Below are 17,720 nucleotides of genomic sequence, written 5' to 3' on the forward strand. Positions count from 1 at the left end.
GATGACGTCATGGTCTCTATATATAACTATAAGGATGAAAAGATAACGTGACTTCCATCAGACTCTGATGACATGATGACTTTGAGGATGTGCTAAAATGCTGTGTGGCGCCGACAGTTTAAATTCTGAATGGTGCTGATGATATCTTTATCAAGATAACGAAAAATGAGCGTTCGTCTGTTTTGTATAAAAACACAGATATGGTTTCTTTTGTTGTAAATGGTATGATGACTATATATCATGAGACCCGGATGTTACATTTTACCCTTATGACGTACATCAGTGTAACCTACAGTTTACAACACCAGAACACATCGATGAGATCAGTCTTAATTTTTGATATATCAATAATATCTGAGGCTGAAATTAATTTGTTGTGGAAATTAATTGGTTATATTCACATGATTAACTGCTTTAGAGACAAGACTACAGTCATCGAAAAAGGTTTTTACAATAGAACGTCGTCCAACGTACTTGATATACACAAGTCTCCTTCCCGTTTTGCCTGCTAAATTTCATCAACTGGAAACTACAAGCATTTATTCTGCCGGCAAACTCTGGTGATAAGGCATCATTCGCCACCACTATACTACTAACATATCCTTGTATATGACTGTAATGTCTGATAGTATCCCGAACACCAGTGATCCGGTTAATGTCGGATAGTATCCCGAACACCAGTGATCCGGTTAATGTCTGATAGAGTTTATATTGATATCGGTATTTGCATCCATAATCGTTATAGAAACAGCATACAATATTGTTAGATTAACCAATCGCATGGGAGGATAAATATTGATGTTGGTTACCTTAACTTTAACTAATGCACATATCTATAGATTACTAGCAAATGAATTCCAGTAACATCTGCAAACATAACAGATAATGTACTGAAAGTATGCATGTATTGTTAATCCGTTGGAACGTGTATTTTCACATCACAAGATATATCAGTGGACAAGGGAAAGTGAAATAGGCGAAGTTAATGGTAGGATCACCGGGGATATTCTTTAAAAAGATAGCGCGTTTTCACTAATGGAAGTCAAACAATTCTTCATGTTTACATTGTTAAAGTGGTAATGGTACCTATGAATGTGTCTAGCTGATGGTTTCGTCACTCGATATTGATTACCAAAGTCGATATACATCATGGCTATCAGCAGTGTGTGATGTCTGTTACAGTGTTGCGTCAGCAACTGTGAATACTTTATGTCCTGGAAAGAAAATTTGAAAGAAATATGATTTACTTCATCCAAATGCTACCTGAGTGACTCAGGGACTACCAGTGTACTTTCATAGTGTTTCGGAACTGAACTACTGAGTACACGATACCTGAGTGACTCAGTTACTAGCTGTGTACTGCCATAGTGTTCCGGAACTGAACCACCGCCGAGAACACGATACCTGAGTGACTCAGGGACTAACTGTGTACTGTCATAGTGTTCTGGAACTGAACCACTGAGAACGCGATACCTGAGTGACTCAGGGACTAACTGTGTACTGTCATAGTGTTCCGGAACTGAACCACCACTGAGAACGCGATACCTGAGTGACTCAGGGACTAACTGTGTACTGTCATAGTGTTCTGGAACTGAACCACTGAGAACGCGATACCTGAGTGACTCAGTTACTAGCTGTGTACTGCCATAGTGTTCCGGAACTGAACCACCGCCGAGAACACGATACCTGAGTGACTCAGGGACTAACTGTGTACTGTCATAGTGTTCTGGAACTGAACCACTGAGAACGCGATACCTGAGTGACTCAGGGACTAACTGTGTACTGTCATAGTGTTCTGGAACTGAACCACTGAGAACGCGATACCTGAGTGACTCAGGGACTAACTGTGTACTGTCATAGTGTTCCGGAACTGAACCACCACTGAGAACACGATACCTGAGTGACTCAGGGACTAACAGTGTACTGCCATAGTGTTTCGGAACTGAACCACCACTGAGAACACGATAACCGAATGACTCAGGGTCTAACAGTGTACTTTCATAGTGTTTCGGAACTGAACTACTGAGTACACGATACCTGAGTGACTCAGTTACTAGCTGTGTACTGCCATAGTGTTCCGGAACTGAACCACCACTGAGAACACGATACCTGAGTGACTCAGTTACTAGCTGTGTACTGCCGTAGTGTTCCGGAACTGAACCACCACTGAGAACACGATACCTGAGTGACTCAGGGACTAGCAGTGTACTGCCATAGTGTTCCGGAACTGAACCACCGCCGAGAACACGATACCTGAGTGACTCAGGGACTAACTGTGTACTGTCATAGTGTTCTGGAACTGAACCACTGAGAACGCGATACCTGAGTGACTCAGGGACTAACTGTGTACTGTCATAGTGTTCCGGAACTGAACCACCACTGAGAACACGATACCTGAGTGACTCAGGGACTAACAGTGTACTGCCATAGTGTTTCGGAACTGAACCACCACTGAGAACACGATAACCGAATGACTCAGGGTCTAACAGTGTACTTTCATAGTGTTTCGGAACTGAACCACCACTGAGAACACGATAACCGAGTGACTCAGGGACTAACTGTGTACTGTCATAGTGTTCCGGAACTGAACCACCACTGAGAACACGATACCTGAGTGACTCAGGGACTAACTGTGTACTGTCATAGTGTTCTGGAACTGTACTACTGAGAACACGATACCTGAGTGGCTCAGGGACTAACTGTGTACTGTCATAGTGTTCCGGTACTGTACTACTGAGAACACGATACCTGAGTGACTCAGGGACTAACTGTGTACTGTCATAGTGTTCTGGAACTGAACCACCACTGAGAACACGATACCTGAGTGACTCAGGGACTAACTGTGTACTGTCATAGTGTTCTGGAACTGTACTACTGAGAACACGATACCTGAGTGACTCAGGGACTAACTGTGTACTGTCATAGTGTTCCGGAACTGAACCACCACTGAGAACACGATACCTGAGTGACTCAGGGACTAACTGTGTACTGTCATAGTGTTTCGGAACTGAACCACCACTGAGAACACGATACCTGAGTGACTCAGGGACTAACTGTGTAGTGTCATAGTGTTTCGGAACTGAACCACCACTGAGAACACGATACCTGAGTGACTCAGGGACTAACTGTGTACTGTCATAGTGTTTCGGAACTGAACCACCACTGAGAACACGATACCTGAGTGACTCAGGGACTAACTGTGTACTGTCATAGTGTTCTGGAACTGAACCACCACTGAGAACACGATACCTGAGTGACTCAGGGACTAACTGTGTACTGTCATAGTGTTTCGGAACTGAACCACCACTGAGAACACGATACCTGAGTGACTCAGGGACTAACTGTGTACTGTCATAGTGTTCCGGAACTGAACCACCACTGAGAACACGATACCTGAGTGACTCAGGGACTAACTGTGTAGTGTCATAGTGTTTTGGAACTGAACCACCACTGAGAACACGATAACCGAATGACTCAGGGTCTAACAGTGTACTTTCATAGTGTTTCGGAACTGAACCACCACTGAGAACACGATAACCGAGTGACTCAGGGACTAACTGTGTACTGCCATAGTGTTCCGGAACTGAACCACCACTGAGAACACGATACCTGAGTGACTCAGGGTCTAACAGTGTACTTTCATAGTGTTTCGGAACTGAACCACCACTGAGAACACGATAACCGAGTGACTCAGGGACTAACTGTGTACTGTCATAGTGTTCTGGAACTGTACTACTGAGAACACGATACCTGAAGTATCCGAATCATATAATGGACTCCTTAAACATGGAGGTTTACACCCGGATAATCATGCTTTCTATCCTCACTGTGAGTACCCATGCTGGATCGTATGACGAAATGATAAGACTGCAAACAAATCTACTCGCGAACTATTCTAAATATATACGTCCTATACAAAATCAGGATGACGCGATGAATGTTTCCGTTATTTACTCGTTGACATATTTCCATGACTTTGACGCAGTGGCAGGTAAAATAACGGTGCTTGCATCTTTATATCTCCAGTGGAAGGATGAAAAGTTGTACTGGAATCCAACCAATTATGGCAATATACAAAATGCATATTTTAATAATTCACAAGTGTGGACTCCTGTTGTTGCTTTAGCTAGTGGTATCGACAACTTATTCATTCCAGTAACATCATCTATCACTGTTCAGCATTATGGATATGCTTCAGCTGTTGCTGCTGACGTCATAACATCAGTTTGTACACCTGATATCACCTACTACCCATACGACACTCACAACTGCACAATAATGTTTGTTTCTATGGAAATTTATACTTTGATTCGTTTTCAGTCTGGAGTTATAGATATTGAATATCCTGATAATTTATTCTGGAAGATAACCAGAAAGGGATTTCGGGATTATATTAACAACAACTATACCTCTGGTATAGAAATAACTTACACTTTAGAGCGACGGCCGACATATGTGGTATATACAATCGTGCTTCCAGTGTCCATGCTGAATTTTGCTATTCTTCTTGTTTTTGTTCTGCCAGCAGATTCCGGGGAAAGAGTGTCGTTCGCTACTACCATGCTTTTAACCTTGACAATGTATATGACCATAATGTCGGACAGTATCCCTAACACCAGTGACCCAGTGTCCATTTTCACGGTTTCACTGATGGTAAAACTCATTATCAGCGCCTTAATAGTGTTGTCAGTAATTATAACTCTGTGTGTGTATAAGGCCAATGAGAACAAAGCGATACCGCTGTGGTTGTTGTACTGCTGTAAACTAAGACGACCACGGGTAGATGTTGCGGATGAACAGACAGAGGAGAAAGACGACGTTAAATCTTACACGAAGGTGACTGTCGCCAACTGGCATTCTATAGGGAAGCGTTTGGATTTCATCTTCTTTGTATTGTTTGGCTTAACGATGGTTACGGAGACTTTAGTAAATATCCTAAGAATTACATATCACTGATCACTGTATATTTACATTATTATATAATGATAATTCTTTGATTGATTCATACATAAAATAGTACATATGTCAACTATAGTAAGGAATTGTAACTTAGTGGTACTTATCTTTATAATTATACAAAATCATGTTTATTTCACATTGTTTAGTTTTTTGTTAGCTGACTTTCGTGAGGGAAAAAGAAAATATGAGTTCTCGCCATTCAGTACTGTTTGCTTCCATCCGGACGAACAACATACAGAGGGGGGGAAGGGTTCTTCATGTATGTATGGTATGAATTACATTTACATATAAACGTGCTAGCGTGTTAGCTATACTTTTCGTTGTTATATATGTCTATAGGTATATAGAATTTCAATATTCAGATATTCACTTATTCAAGGGCAGACATTGTTTACGTGTTTTTCGATAAAGCCCAATTAAGTTGTTTTTTTTTACTACTAAACAACTATTGATAACACATTTGCACATTGACTTGCGAAATAAAAAGACTGGCGTATTGAGGATTAAATCATTGTTACCCTAAACTTCCTATCTTTTCAATGATTTTATTTTATTCATTTATCTATTTCATTTTTGTTACATTTGTTAAATTCTTTTTAGATATTATCTATGATAGAACACATACTGAAGCTATTTTTTCAAGTTAATAATGGTGCTATCGAGATATTCACAATCGGTCCAGCTTGATAACGTTAAACGATTGTTTTGAAAGCGAGGCCGTTAATATTGTAAACACGAACACCTGACAGTGGGAAGAGATGATAGCGACAGTAGTGACACAGTCAAAAAAACAGAGTAAATATTTCAGGAATCATTTTCAAGATTATAATTTGAGTTCCTAAGTTTCATGCCCTACTTTGCATCTAGAAGGTTCTTTTTTAATCTGATGTTTATTCTTCAAATTAATTCTGTTAATGATCCAATGTGTTAATCTAAAATATGTGATATATGAAATACAGTATGTAAATAGCCTTTAAAGCCAGCGAAGTAGCCAAGTTACTTCTTACAAAGCAAATTATGTTTTTGTTCATTCATTTTCTGTTTGCAAGTCGAATTTGAAAAACCTATTTTAAAAAAAAACAAATGCAAACAAAATCGTCATCTAAATTGAAAACCAATGAAAACGAGAGCACAATATGAATGAAGAAAATGATAAAGAAACGAGACTTCTTTAATTGTAAAATATCTTGTATTGGATATGCATAGTCGTATAAAAATAAGCGGAATATTAGGGCACCTTATCTAATCCCCCAACACCTGTTAAAAATCTGTCATTCGTGACAAAAAACTTATAAACATCCGGTGCGCCTAAATCACAAATGTACTGTGACCGTACGAATGCATGCGTTCTTTTCCGTTCAAACTACTGTTGATATTCTGACTATCACCTAGACACATGATCGCCAGTATATTTGCAATCAATAATTGTTTAAACAAATATGCTAGGGCAACCCCTTATTAATAGAGGACGGGCTCTCGCAATCTTCATGGGAGATTGAACTAAACAGCAGGTTGCTTCTGACTTTGGAGTTCACAAACCCACTATAAGTCGGTTAGTTTTTCATCTCAACGTCTCTTACGTCCATGTGTGACGTCGCGACGTCAAGATCGGTTCAAGTTAGGCTTGCCTACTTGCGTGACAGGAGATTAACGACTGCCGAAACTGCACGGAACACCATTATTAATGGAAACCGTCGAATACAACACAAACATTTAATGAATAGGTTGCGGGAAGTAATTTTACGCCTCAGTACGTCGGTTTGCTACTGATACTTCAACGTCGAGCATGTCGTATGCGATGATTGACGGCACGTGTGCCCAGACGTTTTCCTATGAGACGTTGGCGGTCCATGTTCTTCATCGATCAATCTCGATCCACGTAATTTCGATCAGATAGCAGTCAACGTGTGTACCGATGTTGAGGAGAGCGTCTTGTAGAGTCTTGCGTTTCGTAATTAAAAACGATATATCTGTTCAAGGAGGATACTATATTAGCGATTGGATTGACAACTGTCGTTTATCATCTTTGTGTATTTTAGGGAACGCAGTTCATGGTGCCCTAACGAAGTCCTCATTTGTTAATAAAATCTCAGAAAAATTGAAAACTGATAAGCAAATATTCGAAATCAACTTTTGTATTCTCACATTTAGGCCTAATGCTCTTAGATATTATTTTATAAAACCTTACAATCGAAGTTTCTTTTCCTTTTACTCTGTATATATCATGTTTTTATTTCCTTATCCAGGGTTAAAAGCAAGTTATAAAAAAATAATGAAACATATATATACATCTTACACTTTGTATGTCTCTTACTGTGAATGTTTTAGGTTACAACGTCATGTAACCTATACATCAGATAGGCGTGGTGTTTGACTAAAAATCCAAAATGAATATAATGCTATCTTTATGTTTCAATACCGTCTATCTGAATATACATTTCAATAATGATTTTTATGAACTATGATAAGCAACCTGACTAAGCCTACAAATGTAGTATTTACAACGTAGGACACATCCTTGATCTAGTGTGCAGCAAAAGTAACTATCGATTAAAATCGGTAGTCTAAATGGTTTTCAGACAATAATAATGGCACACCGTCTTAATCAAACTTCGGCCCTTGACATCACTGACGAGTCCGACAAGGACCGAACAGCTGTATAATGCCATTTAAGTAATTACCCTGTATTTGGATCTACAGTATACCCCCACCCCAACTTCCCCTAACTCTGACACGTTCAGGATGCTGAATGGCCCAGCTTGAAAGGATTCCTGAAATCCATACGTCGATAGAGCTTGATATTTACATTGTTTACCAATACTAGGTTTCTACCAATGAGATATAGATTATTGATAAGATAGCCATTATACACATATAGAGACCTGCGAGTTATGAGAAAGAACAGATTTGCTTAAGACATCATACGTACACATTACACAGAGGTTTACAGAACGTGCTAAGTATGCAAGCCCATATCCGGACAATTCTTTCATGTCTTCTCTTTGTGTGCATACATTCTGGATCCTATGACGAAATGGCATCTCTTCATAACGCCCTTTTGTCAAACTACTCCAAGAATATACGCCCTATACAAAACCAGGACAGCGCGATGAGCATTATATTTGTGTTCACTATGCCTTATTTCCGTGAATTCGACGCTATAACGGGAGAGTTCACTATAATGGCGTCTATATACCTTGGTTGGATGGATGAAAAATTAAACTGGGATCCTACCGATTATGGCAATATCCATACATCCTATTTCTCCGCCTTTCAGGTGTGGACACCATATCTTGCGTTAAGTAGTTCTGTAAACAATCAATTAATTACAGCTACGTCTTTAGTCACTGTTGAAAGCACCGGGTATTCGTCTGCTCTTTACTCCAAAATAGTCACTTCAGCATGTTCACCAGATATTACTTATTACCCGTATGATGTCCACAACTGCAGTCTTTATTTTACAATGATGGAGCCCTACACGATTATCGACTTGAAACTTTACCCGCAGGATAACTACATTGAAAACACTGACAATTTATTTTGGATTTTATCCAGAACAGGTATGAAGAAGTATATTTCTAAAAACTACACTTCAACTATAAAAATAACATATTCACTAGAACGGCGACCTACATACTTGTTGTACACTATAATGCTGCCAGTTTGCTTGTTGAATTTCGTTACCCTCCTGGCGTTTGTTCTGCCAGCAGATTCCGGGGAAAGAGTGTCGTTCGCTACTACCATGCTTTTAACGTTGACAATGTATATGACTATAATGTCGGACAGTATCCCTAACACCAGTGACCCAGTGTCAATTTTCACGGTTTCACTGATGGTAAAACTCATTATCAGCGCTCTAATAGTGTTGTCAGTGATCCTTACTCTGTGTGTCTACAATACCAGTGAGGATAAACACATCCCTAAATGGTTGCTTTTCTGCTGCAAACTGAGGTCAGGACGAGTAGACGTCGATGACAATTTGAAATCTCCCGCAAAAAGGACAGTTGTCTCCTGGAAATGTATAGGAAAACGGTTTGATGTAGTTTTCATTATTTTGTATTCCATAGTGACTGTTACCGAGACAGTTGTGAACGTTGTAAGAATTTCATATCGTCTTTGATATATCAGGCAATTAATGGACAAGGTGAAAGGTTCCCACATTAATGGGCAGTCACTTTATTACCAAGTGATTGATTTTCGAACTGAAATTCATTTACTTTTGATTAAAGCATTTGTATTTCTTTTTCAAATATCATTCCTTTCTTATATAGCAATACATTATAATACAAGTGATTAACACACCCAGATATATGTTCCACATTAAGAATATCTAGCGGTATGTCCACTTTCCCCCGTTTTTCTTTCAGTCAATTTCACATGAAGGTATACTATTAACATATTTAAAGATATGGTTATGTAACTAAAACAAATACTAATGCACATGCAAACTCTAACTACTATTGCAGAGTGCACCAACAACTCATTTAAGAAGTATGAAAAAATACATAACAGGTTTCACCAATTCATTTATGTATATACATTACTGTATGTAAGAGACAAGAAAGCACTTAGAAATGAGAAATTAGAAAGATTGTATGTGACCTGAGGTCGGTCCGCCGTTTTGACTAGACATGCTTTTTTATCTTATCGATGCATTCTGTATTTTTATAGAAGTCTCCTTGGTCTTGTTTTAATAGAGTAAGGTCTAGCGAAATATTATTGCACATATGCGTCCTTCCCAAGATGATCACCAGATCTATAATACAAGTTTCCCCAAGACAAACATTTAAAACATAAAGGTAGAGCACTCTTAGTTTTATTATATTCCCTGGACAAAGTAAGTGACATATTGATACTCTTAAATAAAGTATATAGATTTTATTAGTATAATAAGGCAGTGTTTTTGCCTTAGGACTGAGGAGACTTTAACTACTAACGTACTAAGATTTTATTTCTTAAATATTCCAGTAAAAAGTGAGTTACTTCTGACATGTTTAAACTAGGTTTGCCTTCAAGAAAAGTGAAGGTTATATTCATTGAATATTATAAAGTAATATTTAATACTAATAATATAAGTTGATAAGACAAACAAGTATCCTTAACTCCACAGCTGGCCGGAACAGTTTTTTCTTTTACGGAATCTTTAAGGTACAAGATAATTTTAAGTGCGATATAATATATTTGCCGAATCCGATTTTTTTTCATGGCTCTTTTGTTTCTTAATCAACTTTCTACATATTTTATTAGATGTACTGGCATTGTATCTAACGCAAGTATTGAAACCTAAAAAGCGATGTTATGTTAACAATGAAAATACAATATAAGAGCTAAATCTATCTCTATATAGATTTCACATATATAATCCTTTCAAACCCAGTTTATTCACTTAATCTCCAAATACCTTTGATATCTATGACTTTGGTCAGTACAGAAAGTTCAGACATGGGAAGTGATTTGACCATGAAATCGAATTCATATCAAGAATAATCCGATACCTTGGAAAATCACAATACTACAGAGCCCAAGGCAACATATCTCCTTTTCAAAACAGAGCCCAAGGCAACATGTTTCCTTTTCACAACAGAGCCCAAGGCAACATATTTCCTTTTCACAACAGAGCCCAAGGCAACATATTTCCTTTTCACAACAGAGCCCAAGGCAACATATTTCCTTTTCACAGTAACAACTCTTATTTTATTATATCTTTTTAACTTCTTTTTATCTAACTCACGAGTTCAAATAATATTGAACTATTTTTTTTATTTTTGAAAAATTACTCGGTATGTTTTATAATTTCTAAGACTATATGTTTAAAGGTTGCTGCGAGAATCAATAACTCTTTGGCTATATTTCGTAGATCCTTGTGTAATCAAGAATAAATTCATTCTCAATACAATAGTAGTGTGCAGTAATGGTATGCATTTTAAACATCGATGAAAACGCCATACAAACATATGGTTGGAATACACTTTATTCTAAACACACATAATAGATTGGTCGTTTAATTTATCAGTAATGACAAATATTGATCATAGCATTGCTGAATAGACTAATGTAAATAGCTTCGTTCGATTTCTTATATCGAATCAGCCCTATGCAATTCGATTACAAATACTGCGCCAGGAACGGAATACACTAATTAGCGCCCAGTCTAAGTGATCATTTGAATGGTTTTAATGTGTGATTAAAAGAGGCGAGTGCGACCATTATTTAAGTAAAGACATACAGACATACATTTAGAAATCGTTCACGTTCTTCTCAAAAACAGACGTTAGATGTCTCAAATATAAACATAAATGTCCAGCAAATACATCATTGTACAAAAGACGCTCTTAAGTATCAATCGAATTTCAATATATATAATGTTTTCAATTGAGAATTTACCCCCTCAAGACAACATAAATAGAATTAGCTGAAATACCAAATGTTCATATCAATATTCGTGGGATATGAGGTATGTAAAGTCATGATTTTGAGAATAATCACTGGTTTCTTCGTATTATGCTAGAAACATAGCAACACCTCAAACACACATATATGATAAACGGAGTATGTAATAACTTCTGTTTTAATGTCCCGTCTATGAAAATGTCAAAGGTATATAATTGCTCCCTATGCAGTCATATTTTTCCATTCCTTCATTACATCTTGATCTGGACCCAATCATCTTTGGCAGATATAGAAATTGACCTGATATTAAGTATATGGTTGTATGATGAAATGATTGGGAAGTTCAGATTTGATTATTTACAAATTGTTTTTTCTGATACTGAATAAAAGACATGACACCTCTTCTATACGATTTACAATATCCAAACTTGCCATTAGCTGTAGGCAAACATGTGGCACCGCCACTACTTGTAAACAGCATTTATATGTCATAAGAGGCGACTGATGTGGCAAGTTAATTATCTAATTTGAAATATGAAACAAAACAAACTGTTATAGGTAATAAAGTAAAATGATAATATAAAATGGCTTTATTTATCTATTTATTCATCATCTAGGGATATGTGACTTTGATTCGCATTCGTAGTAAAACTCCAAATGCCTCGGACTTTACTTTTCTCTAAAACTGAAAGCATTTGTAAATACGTTTAGTTGTCACAGAAAGAGCCCATGAAAGTAAGAACATTAGAGTAAAAAATTCTACTTCAGTACATCAATTCAAATGCTGGCTTTGTTTTTGTTTTCATCATTTCTATTAATGTATATTTTTTCATTAATTTGAATCTATAATGGGTTCTTGTACAAAAAGTCTTTGTAGACCTATGTTGACAAGAAATGTCTTCAATTATACTGTATTTTGGCCTGCAACCTGTGAACACTTTCTTTAATAACTAGACGAACAATTTACTAGATTGTATTCAATGTTTGGCCATATATATATGTGTGTTTGTGTTGTATACCTAGTTTGTGCTGGCATTAACATTGTATTTAACATATTTCTTCTTTTAAAAATAAATATGTAAACGACAGAGCTTTTAATGAGCAAAGCGTTTACTTACTTGTACGCATACACATAATAATTGAAACAGGCAGTGTCTGAAACAAAGTCATACAGAAAACAGACAAAAATAGTCATTTCGCGTTGATGTAAATCTAAAATTGTACTTAAACATTGATTGTTTAATTGGGTTTATGGGATTTTCGCCTACATTAATGTGTTGTGTCACAGACGAAAGACAAATATGCACTCACTGTATACGTATCTTACATAAACTATTACAAACGTTTGTTGATGGGATCCTTTGTCTAGTTTGGTCATGTCGAGTTACAACTACATTAAAGGATGCCATAATGTATTTGTATTTTCTTTTTTAATCTTAAGATTACTTTATGTTGCAGCTGCGAATACTTTAAAATATATACGTTGATTTAGATCGTTAAATGTTTTAGCTGCACATATATCTTAGTATTGGATGATAACTTACTCTCGCGAGAATAGGACCAGGTAATCAATTTTTGCATCTTGATGTGTAATTCATTGCTGTTACTTATTTTTAAAATGTAACTGAAAGTGAGCGACTCCCAAGTTGTGTTTTTATATAGTTAAACAATAAGTTATCATGATTTCTTCACAATTCTTATAACTCTAGCTGTTTATCACTTCGGCATTTTTTCATTGGAGTACTGCTCTGGTTTTCAGATAAAAAAATGGCAACACAAATAGAAAGGAGGTAACTCTGTCCAGTCTCTGATTTTAATTCCCGAACACTTTAAAGAGCTTCGCTCAGGCGCCCATGCAAGCTTCGCAGTGAAAAGTTATTAATGCCGTTATGTATAAATAGAAAGCACTTTAGCCATTCCATATAAACTAATAGATTACAAACAAGGAGCATCGGAATTCATTGATTTTGGATGGCGAATTTGCAAGATTTCGATTGAGTAGCGTCGTGTCCGCCAGACAGTAATATATGATGCGTTGTTATCACAGGTATTTGAGCAAATCGATATAGTGAAAGCCATTGAAATTATTCTTTTGTCCACATTGTTGAGTGTTATCTTGACGACAGGCTGCAGGCTTATCTGCATTGGAATATTGTGTCCATAATTTTGCCGTTTAATATGAAGTTTCACATCTTGACGATTGTAGCACATCTCTGCTTTTTATGCACACATGCTGGATCCTATGACGAAATGGTATCACTGCATAATGATCTTTTGGCAAGCTACTCCAGTACCATACGCCCTATACAGAATCAGGATGATGTTTTGAGTATAACTTTCGTATACACTCTGCCGTATTTTCGTGAATTCGACGCGGTCAGTGGGAAATTTACGGCATTAGTGTCAATAAGCCTCAGTTGGAATGACCAAAAATTAAACTGGAATCCTGCAAGTTATGGAAATATTCATTCATCTTATTTCTCTTCCTCTCAGGTGTGGACACCATATCTTTTCTTATCAAACGCAGTAGACATTGGATTAATCCCAGTTTCATCGTCTGTCACTGTTTACAGTTCTGGATTTTCATTTGCGCTTTTCTCTAAAGTGGTGACCTCAACATGTTCACCTGATATCACTTACTATCCGTATGATATTCACAAATGTACTCTTGTGTTTACAATGTCTGAACCTTACACTGTTGTCGATCTAAATCTGAATCCACAGGGTGACATCTTTGAAAATACAGATAATCTGTTCTGGATAGTATCACGAAAAGGACTCCAGAAATTTATTTCTAATAACTATACATCATTCATAGAAATAGCATACTCACTAGAGCGGCGACCAACATACTTGTTGTACACTATAATGCTGCCAGTTTGCTTGTTGAATTTCGTTACCCTCCTGGCGTTTGTTCTGCCAGCAGATTCCGGGGAAAGAGTGTCGTTCGCTACTACCATGCTTTTAACCTTGACAATGTATATGACCATAATGTCGGACAGTATCCCTAATACCAGTGACCCAGTGTCCATTTTCACGGTTTCACTGATGGTAAAACTCATTATCAGCGCTCTAATAGTGTTGTCGGTAATCATAACTCTGTGTGTGTATCATACTAATGAGGACAAGCCAATCTCTAAATGGTTACTATTTTGCTGTAAACTGAAGTCAGGACAAAAAGAGACGGGAAAGAACGATGCTGTTGATGATACGTTTAACATCTCTGATGAAGTAACAGCGGCTTCCTGGAAATCTGTAGGACAACGTTTGGATGTACTTTTCTTTATTTTGTATTTCGTCTTGATTGTTACTGAGACTTTGGTAAATGTGGTGAGAATTTCTTACCGACTTTAGTATGTGATTTCAGCTATGATATATGACTTTTTGACATTGCGTGTAATGTTTTTGTACAAAATTAAAAAATGAAATATATATTCCGATCACACACTTTTCTAGCAGTTTCTTTAAAACAAGAAGAAAATCTTTACAACTGAAGCCAATACACAACAAATTCACAAAGATTTAATGAGTACATTGCTGCGGATGCTTTCCGAAAAGTGCTGAAGCGTGTGTCGGCCGTACCATCGGTTAAGATAACTAGATGGTTAGCGTTGTTTGTTTTTTGACATGGTAACCTTGCATGCCACAAAATGAAATTATCCCAAGATTAATGCATTCTCGTGCGGAAACGAAATATTGACAGTCATTCAACACTAATCAAACAATGCTCAAAAAAGAGTGGTTAAACTTCTCATCATTACACCGGAGGCACTAAAACCAGCATAACTTTTATACTGAGGCATGGAATCTACACTGCTAGGTTTTCCATTAACATCCTTCTGATTAACAGAATTAAAGGAACGGAGACTGTATATGGTACAAAGTATGCACTTTTTATGTACGCTTTATATTGGGATGCATTTAACAAAGTCGATATATTTAGGAAATAAAAGGATAATAGTTAAATAATAGAAATATTAGATAGGGAAAAGTAAAAAATAGATTAAAGACAACCTAACAACTATCAACCCTCTCTTACATAGATTGACAATGACCGAAGCACCCTTCTAAGACAATAATTGTAGGACAAAGCTCTAAAAATCAACCCAAATATGAGTATGAACTAAACAAAGCAAAATTGAGCCGACATTGCTATTTTGTGTTTATTATTTACATAATAATCCACATCAAGCTATACATGTATGTAATAACAACACAACAAGAAAATACCAGCAAGGCAATATAATCAGAATCCAAATAATTCAAATTCAAGAAAACGAGGGCAGAGTTTGAACTTAAGAAAGATTTACACGGAAGCTCCTAAAATAGAACAAAGGTATTAAGACCAGGTGTTCAGGACAAATAGGCGTCTTCTGTTTCATCGATCAATAACAACCACCTTGTAAATCTTAGTCAATCTATGTTAGTAATGTCACGTTCTAAAATGAGTAGAAGGTTTACAACAACTGAATATACAGACAAATTAAAGAGCAGAAAACATGTCTTGTTTCTCAAAGAAACAGAATATTTCTCAATAGGACCACTATGGCGACCGTAAAACTACATCATAATATTCATCAACTTGCATCTTTTGAAACCTTGTGTTACGAGTCTTCAAAGATTTTTTTAAATTCGTTTGTTTGTTTGTTTAAAGAGCCATGGCGACTCAGAAACGTATGGAGAGTAACATCTCGAATGAGGGCAGTCATTTTGTTGAGTCATTCTCAATTTATGACATGACGTCATTGTCAATATTTTATTTGAATTCTATGTAACATTTGCCGATATATTTTTATATAACCAATTGTTGTTAATGGGATTATGAACTGCACTTAATGATTATTCGTTCTGCATAGGAATTCAGCTGGCGGCGGATACTTTCGGTATAAATATACCATGGCATATCCGAAAGTAGTGTTATATTTTAGTGAAGAGGACTTAATAAAAAGCAAATTGAAGTAATTCACGAAGCTACCAGCAGAAGTTATTTGCTACAAAGTCCTTATCAGAGCCATAACAATCAAGACTACTAGACGTCGATTCGACAGTGCACACATAGAATATATTACAAAGAAAATAACCTTGGGATTGTTGTCACTTATTGACAGGAACTACTTCCACCTAGAATTCCCATGTTTATTCTGTTCTTAAAATCAGATTTTTTCCGAAAATTAAAAAAGTCACTCCGTGCGATGTGATCGGGAGCCGCATCACATCCCCATTATATATCAATGCGCAATAAACAGTTCGTATTCCAAACAAAACAAAAACGCGAAGATACTGTAGATGTTAAAACTTTTGCGATACGTTTATAATTTTCTTTCCAAACCAAATCAATTTATCAATATATATATATTGTGTATTTTGTACAATCTTTGACTTTGCCGTCAGTTGGAAATTTACACACAAGTGGGACTATTACATGATGACAGTAAAGAATCGGTTTGAAGCAGTTTTAGCAAAAGATAAATACGGCAACAGGCAACATTCTATTTTTCTGTCATCCAAATTTCATTCGATTCCCCTGTATAGTGCAATCTGTTAACATTTTATCGCTTAAATGACCTCAGAATCCATTGCTGAGAGGGGCATAGCCAATGAACTATAGGATATACTATACTAGTGATATTTTACAAAATTATTATATGGATGAATTCACTAGATAACAATACTTCAGTATTACTGTCATTGAATGATTAAGTTTTAGTATTTTAACAGTTGTTTCGTCCCCAAGTGATATTAACGCACATTACCATGAAACAACCAGACATGCTAAAGAGCATTGCATTATATATATATTAAACATATTGTGAAGGCATTGTTAATGACTGACAAGTTTTACAACAATACATTAATCACCACCAATATTCACAGGAAACAATACAAGCCAGTGAGTAGTTATTGATTTATCATAATTGCTTTGCAATTAACATTTGATCATCAAAGTCAGCATACGTTTTATACCATTAGATGTCAAAGGCTTGTTTATGTAATATACCCGTATACATACTTACTATCCTGACGTTCGCATTGGGTAATGAAGGATCATTTCAATGACGTCATAGTGTAAAGGGTAATTTCTGTGTCTTATAATTATATAAGTTTTTGTGTGTGGTCTCGTTTCTTTGTCGTTTTAGATAATGATAAGGACAGACTACGAGAGACCTACATTCAGCAGCAATATTTAATTCTTCGCAATTTGTAAGATCAAAGGGAATCTGTCCCAAGATATAGAACGGAAAATTCTCTACAGAAGATTCGTGAAACTGCGGCCTGGGGACAGAACCCCATTGATCTTACACATTGCGACAAATTAAATATTGCTGCTGAATGCAGGTTTCTCATAGTCTGTCCTTATTGATATCCAAAAT

This window comes from Ylistrum balloti, unplaced genomic scaffold, assembly GCF_031769215.1.
Source record: "Ylistrum balloti isolate Yb309-2 unplaced genomic scaffold, AGI_CSIRO_Ybal_v1 Utg370196, whole genome shotgun sequence".
NCBI lineage: Eukaryota > Metazoa > Mollusca > Bivalvia > Pectinida > Pectinidae > Ylistrum > Ylistrum balloti.